Source organism: Giraffa tippelskirchi, chromosome 2 (assembly GCF_054371585.1).
Source record: "Giraffa tippelskirchi isolate mGirTip1 chromosome 2, T2T-mGirTip1v1.2.pri, whole genome shotgun sequence".
In the NCBI taxonomy this organism is placed as follows: domain Eukaryota; kingdom Metazoa; phylum Chordata; class Mammalia; order Artiodactyla; family Giraffidae; genus Giraffa; species Giraffa tippelskirchi.
This window is the reverse complement of record NC_137276.1, coordinates 78,217,325-78,224,630: the sequence shown is the minus strand read 5'-3', so window position 1 is coordinate 78,224,630 and position 7,306 is coordinate 78,217,325. Positions and strand designations below refer to the sequence as shown.

Here is a 7,306-nt window from a genome sequence, read left to right as displayed (position 1 = left end):
AGACATGACCCTTATTTTCAGAAGCTTAGAGACCCATGGAGTCTATAACTAGATGAATTCTTTACTCTTGAGTCAGGTTGAGGGGGAAATGATGTCAGAACTGTAAATGTTTTCATTTGCTCAGAAATGATATGAGAGCAGAATGAGACCTTGACGGTGGGTAGAGACTGGATCTTCTATAAGCCTGGCTTGGAAGTAGACTTCCAGACTCTCTTACCCATGGGATTTTCCACAGGACATATCCAAGGAGAACATCCTGGTTAAAGAAATCCCAACAACCATCATCCAGTAAAGACAGCGGTCATTAGGAAACCCCCCAGAACACCACCTAGTGTGACCTTCCCTAGTGGCAAAGAGTCTGCCTGCAATATGGGAGACCTGGGTTTGATCCTTGGGTTGGGAATATCCCTGGAGAAGGGAATGGCAACCTACTCCAGTATTCTTACCTGGAAAACCCCATGGACAGAGGAACCTGGTGGGCCCCAATCCATGGGGTCGCAAAGAGTTGGACGCAACTGAACAACTAACACACATAACACCACCACTCCTACAGGATGCATCCCCCAGTCACCCCAGACTTCTGCTCTAACTAATGCACTTCATAATAACCATGAGCTCTGCCTACCACATACCTGCTAGGCACAGTGCCAAACACTTCAAATTTTCCTTTAATCCTCACAGCAATTTTAGGAAGTACATGCTGTGTTATTGTCCCCATAACATAGTCGAGAAAGCCGAGGCTTGAAGTCCACAAGCCTGCAAATTTTCCTTTAATCCTCACAGCAATTTTAGGAAGTACATGCTGTGTTATTGTCCCCATAACATAGTCGAGAAAACCGAGGCTAAGTCCACGAAGCCTGCCAAGGTAACCAAATGGGGAAAGCAGAGCCCAGATGAGACATAAGCCCTCTTAGCACAGTCATGTCCTACCCAGACAAAGGCAGATGCCCGGTATCTCCTCTACTGCTCAGCTCCGGGCCTGACAGAGTGCCTTGGGGATGTCTCTGGAACAGCAATTGAGCGGAGGGAATGTCAGGGAGGGCTTTTTTCCCCCGCACCCACTGAAGTCAAGCAATGTCAGATCTCGAAGTTATTTTCCGTAAAATCTACCCCAAATCCCCTCCTTTCACATACAAGGAAATTAAGGGCCAAAGAAATGCGTGACTGGCAGCCAGGGCTTCCTCGCTGGGGCTAAACACGCAGCCCAGCACTCCTGAGGATGCTCAGACACCTCTGGCGACCTGTCAGTCCTCAGCTCACTGCCCACGCAGGCGCTTATCGCCCCCTCGGTCTCCCAGGACAGGGCTCCCGGGCAGGATCAGCGCTGCCATCCTCTGCTGAGTCCCTCCCTTTTGCAAAGCCAGCCGTCTGGCGCGAGCTGGTACTCCCGTCCTTGTAGACGCTTGCTCGGGCAAAAGCGGTTTCCTGACTCCCGCACTCTCCTAGCCTCCACAAATCGTTTTTTGAGCTACACAGACGCGGGCACGCACACAAGCAAATGTGTAACAGATCATGGATTATAATCAGTACTGGATGCTAATTATTGCGCTTTCTTTGCCAAGCACTGGGCGCGGATGCGGCGGGCGCGGGGCCGGAGCGGTCTGGGCGTGGCGAGATCGCTCCGCTGCGGCGGCCCTATTTCCTCACGCGCGCCGGAAGTGGAGGTTGGCGGCGCGGCGGCGCGCCCGGAGGGTGGGAGGTGAGGAGGTGGCGGCCTCAGAGAGCCGGGCGCCGCCCAGGAGTGCCTGCGGCTGGGGAGCTGGCGGCGGGGCAGCAGCCGCCTTGAGCAGATGGGTGAACGCGGTGAGTACCCAGGCCTCCTGGCTCACCCGCCTGCGGCTTCCAGAGCTCGGGTCCGGCCCTTGCGGGCGCTGGGGCGCGGGTCGCGGACTGTGGGTCTCCGTCCTGGTCGGGTCACCTCACGGACGAGCTCTCCGGGGGGGTCCTGTCCGCGTGGGGTCGCCGCACGGACAAGCCCTCCGGAGTCGGCTCTGGTGTCAGGAAAAGCCGCGGTTTTTCGGAACGGTTTAAGTTGTCTTTTTATGAACAGTGCTGCTAGAGACCGTTGGTTTGCGTGTTTTATTTTTATCACTTCTTTTTTTAAACCAATACACCACTGTCTCTGCTCCCCTCAGTGGATAAACTTTGTAGTCAGCTGTTACCTCTTTATTGCGTTAAATGAGTATTCTCTGGCGGCAGCCTCGCTTTCTGCCAGACGCTAGGCGCCTTTGAAAGACACACATTTGTGGAGCAATTAGTGGGGCCGAGGAGACCAAGGAACGGGAAACCTCTTGCATTTTCAGACTTCATCTTGAAAATTATACTATTCCAGAGCAACTTGCAGAGGAATAATTTGTAAACGCCATAGTGAGGCTTTTGTTGATGATGATGTTATTGGCAGAATGAAAATTTGATCGTAAATCTTAAGCTTTTATCCTTCAGCCTGCTTTTCAGATTTATACGCGGTGTCTGGATATTTAACTATCATTGATGGTTCTCAGGAGCTGGGCCTTCATTTTTGCTGGAATTAATGTTGTATTAAAATAGTACTTCAAATGTGAAAGTAGGACTCCCAAGTATCTTATGACTGAGAATGTTAACGTTGGTTTTGTATTATTATTCTTATACCATTTGTTTTAAATTGTCTTATGATTTAAAGAATGTAAAAAGGATTTTGGATATACAGCATTTGTGGCTCAGAGAATTTTGACATAAACACAGTTTTAGTCCATCAGTTTGGAAATTACATTTTTTCTTAACTTTTTGATTGAGGTATAAAATATATATGAAGTCATAAAGTGCATGAATCTTAGTTGTACAGCTCAGTGAACTTTTATGTATTTACTAAGTTTTGCAACCACCAGCCACATCATGTTATATACCTATGGAATGTTTCCATCATTCTAGGAGTTTCCCCCTGCTGCTTCTAAGTCAGTTATACCCCTGGGCCCGCCTCCCCATCAGTATTCAGATTTCTGTCATCTATTAGTTTTGTTTATTTGGGGGTTTATATTAATGGAATCATACAATATACTCTGCATACTGCTTATGAGTTTCACCCATAATGTTTCATGTATGAGTAGTTTGTTCTTTTTTATTATGTAGAATGCATTGCATGATTATATGACTACTCTGTTGGTTGATCTTTTTGTTTCCAGTTTTTCTATATTGTGTATTTTAAAGACGGCTATGAACATTCTTACAAATGTTTGGTCTTACAGATGTCTTGGTGAACATCTGTGTATCTCTGTCAGCTGTGGATTGGCTAAATCATAAAGTAGATAGAAAATTACTTTTTAACCATCATGGAGTCTTCCTTTTTAAAAAATACAATTTGTTATCTTAACTTCTGTGACATTAAAGATTGGTAAAAAGCATAACCATTAATATTTTCAAGACTTAAGTGATTTATTACCATATTATTTACTCCTTGGATTGCACATCTATGACTGTCATTGTTTAACTCTCCGTTAGTTAAGTCTGATAGATAGAGCTGTTGCCGTTTCGTCCGTTTCGTCCCTGAAACTTGCTGTATAACACTTAGGTAAGAACTGTGTTACTCAAGTTAGTGGTTGTTAGGCGAAATGAAACACTGAAAGAAGGTCACTAAAAATGGATTGAAGAGTCATAGGATTGCAAGTCAAAATACTTAACATTGTTGTCATACTGCACAAAGTTCTGGGTATAAATGTAAAATTGAATTATAAGGTTGGTTACAAATGTGAATTTACTACAGGAGTACAGTGATTTCCACCTGTGCTGAGATAGTGATACATTTATAATGGAAACAGACCACAAAGATCACTAAACATTTGTGCAAAATCGGTAGCACATAAAAGATAACCCTGACTGAACTAAACACAAAGGATTGGACCTGAAGCAATGGAGTTCATGTAAGAAAAAGAAGAAAAGTTTAATATAAATATTAATATGCCCACATTTGGGAAGGTGTGGCTTCCCCAGTGGCTCAGTGGTAAAGAATCTGCCTGCAATGCAGGATACGCAGTAGATGAGGGTCCGATCCCTGGGTAGGGAAGATCCCAAGAGGAGGAAATGGCAACCCACTCCAGAAGTCTTGTTGGGACAATCCCATGGATAGAGGAGCCTGGTGGGCTACAGTCCATGGGGTTGCAAAGAGTCGGACATGACTGAGCAGCTGAGCATAGTCAGCACAGTCACATACCTACTGAATATATACCAGCTGGCCTGAAAACACACAGTCAGTTCTTGAATATTAAAACAGAGTGTTGGAAAAAGAACTTCCCTGATGGTCCATTGGTTAAGACTCTAGGCTTCCACTGCAGGCGATAAGGTTTCCTTCCCTGGTTGGGGAGCTAAGATTGCACATGCCATGTGTTGTGGCTCCCCGCCCCCCCCGCCACTGGACATGTTTTGAATTCAGAATCTTATTTCTCACCAAACTCTCACTCAAAGTAGTGGCAAAATAAAATCATTTTTACTCAGACCCACTTGGAATGTCTCAGGATGTACTGTATCAAATGAAAAATTAATTCAAGAAAAATACATGTGGAATTCAAGAAACAGTAATCAAAGAAAACAGTAAAATGTATTTCTTTACTCCGAGGCACTAGCTAAGAAGTTTAATGCAATGCAAAAGAAGAATTCGTAAACCAAAGTATGTAGTTTTTAAGTCTGTAATCTGGAACAGATATTTGACATGATTTTAAAGTTAATTGGGAAGATGGGTAATAGATAAGGCATGTTGGAAGGTTTATCCCGAGTAAGGGAGAAGCTGTAGATAACTGACCAATTACTGTTGAAATGAATGCTTTATGGAAATTTGTCCCAGTTGGAAAGTTCCATTTCCAGGGATTTATCCTGAAGATGAATTCACATGTGGAAAGTTATGTATACACATAAAAGACTATTTCTGCTAAGATGTTAATGTCAGTGGATTTAGAAGAATACACAAAAACTGGAGAAGGGAACCCGGCCTCTGGGTTAGAAGGATAGGTGTCACTGAATGCCTTTATATTGTGTGTAACCTTTTTATTACATGTATTTATTTTGTGGAATTTTATAGATATAAAACATTTTTAAGAATGTAAAAATTTGTAAGTGTTTAGAGCATGGGTTGCCAGGTCTGGTTGACTACCTACTTTAGTACGATCTGTGACCTAAGAGTGGCTTTTATATTTTTAAGTGCTTGGGGAAAAAAAGAATAGTTTGTAACATGAAAATTATGTGAAGTTAAAATTTCAGCATTCTCTAGAACACACTTCTGCCATTCATTTACCCATTTTCTATGGCTGCCTTTGTGCTGCAAGGCAGAGTTGACTGGTTGTGATATTTACTGCTTGACCCTTTACCTAAAATGTTTGGTAACCCCTAATTTAGAGGCCAGAAATAGACTTCCATATGTGTAGGGATTTTGCTTTGATTAAAGTGGCATTTAAAATTAGTGTCAAGAGCATGGATTATTTAATAAATTGTAAGAAATGACTATTTGAGGAAATAAATTTTATACTAGAATTATTTCTGGTAGGGAAGCCAAAATGGAGAAGTTGTGCAGGAAAAGATTGGTAGGTTTAACCATTAATAGCAACAACAAAGCAAAACTTTGTGTAATGGGAAATAATACCTAACACTTATTGAACACTTAATGATTGTCACGTTTTGCTTAGTTTATCTGTACAATAACACTCTAAGGTAGATTCTGTAACTGTCCCCACCTAACAAATGAGAAAACTGAAGTTGATAGAGATTCAGGAATTTGTTTGTATTGATGAGTTAGAAAGTGATAGAGCAGATGTGTGAACTCAGACCATCTGGCTCCCAAAGACTGTTATACAGACAAAACCGCAAAGAAATATTTATAGTTTGTTAACACCATTGTATAGATATTATCCATGTCAGCCACATCTGGATCTACTTCATCCCTTTTAGATAGACGTTCTGTTGTTTTCTGGGAGACATTCTGCAGTATTCTAAACCTTTCCCCTATTGAAGGACTTTAAATTGCTTTTATTTAGCTATTATATCCCTGGGGTTCAGACGGTAAAGAATCTGCCTGCAGTGCAGGAGACCTGGGTTTGATCCCTGAGTTGGGAAGATTCCCTGGAGAAGGGAATGACTACCCACTCCAGTATTCTTGCCTGAAGAATTCTATGGACAGAGAAGCCTGGTGGGCTACAGTCCATGGGATCACAAAGAGCCAGACATGACTGAGCGACTAACACTCACTCACACTCATAACACTAGCAAACATCTTATGCATTCACTTTATATATTAATATGAATATTTCTATAGAATCTTAAACATGAAATTGCAAATTGTTGAATTAAAGGGCATGTGCATTTAAATCAAATTTGTCCTCCAAAAAATAAGAATGTATGCATGTGTGTCCATATTGTGTGTATTTTTAGTTTATCTTTGTCTGTATGTGTATGTGTATATTTTTAGTTTATCTTTCATCATCCAGACAAACCATTTCTTTTTACAGACCAAGCCCAGAAAGGTTAAGTGTTATGTGTTATGCTCAAGATTACATAGCTATTAAGTAGCTATGATTTGCCTCTTTTTTATTGTGCTGCAGGCTGCCTTTGGCAAAATTTTCTGCTTTACTATAATGATATTGATGTTACTGTCATTTATCTTGCTGAAATCCATGTACCATAAGTTTAGTTTTGGTAAACTTATGAAATCCATAAGTTTAGTTTTCCCCAGAAACACTTGTCAGAATTAATCCATCTGACCTTACTTGTTCTTGACACCCAGCACTATGCCTCTCTTGGTCAGTTTGGGCAATTATATTAAAGTACTTGTAGACTGAGGGCTTCCGCTGTGGCTCAGAGGCAGAGAATCTGCCTGCAGTGGAGGAGATGCAGATTAGATCTTTGGGTCTGGATGATCCCCTGGAGGAGGAAATGGCAGCCCATTCCAGGTTGCTTGCCGAGAAAATCCCATGGACAGAGGAGCCTGGTAGGCTACAGTTTGTGGGGTCACAAAGAGTCAGACGCAACTGAGCAAGTGACCATAGTTTGAGTGACTTATAACAAGTATATTTCTCAAGTTTGAGATCGGGATGCCAGCATGGTTGGGTTATGGTGAGGACCCTCTTCCAGGCTGTATCTTATTGTATCTTCACAAAGCAGAAAGAGGGCTACTTTGTTCTCTCATAGGGCTTCCCTGGCTGGCTCAGATGGTAAGGAGTCTGCTTGCCGTGCAGGAGACCTGGGTTCAGTCCCTGAGTTGGGAAGATCCTGCGGAGAAGGAAATGGCAACCCAGTCCAGTATTCTTGCCTGGAAGATCCCGTGGATGGAGGAGCCTGGCAGGCTACAGTC

General features: G+C 42.8%; 1 protein-coding gene across 10 annotated transcripts in view; it reads left to right on the top strand.

Moving 5' to 3' along the window:
• The first annotated feature begins 1,667 nt into the window (after positions 1 to 1,667).
• CSGALNACT2 (chondroitin sulfate N-acetylgalactosaminyltransferase 2) overlaps positions 1,668 to 7,306 on the top strand; it is a 49,768-nt gene continuing 44,129 nt past the window's right edge. For all 10 annotated transcript variants that reach the window (XR_014076554.1, XR_014076556.1, XR_014076555.1 and 7 more), the window contains exon 1: positions 1,668 to 1,803. The gene's annotated coding sequence lies outside the window, so the exon portion shown is untranslated. The remainder of the gene's footprint in view (positions 1,804 to 7,306) is intronic.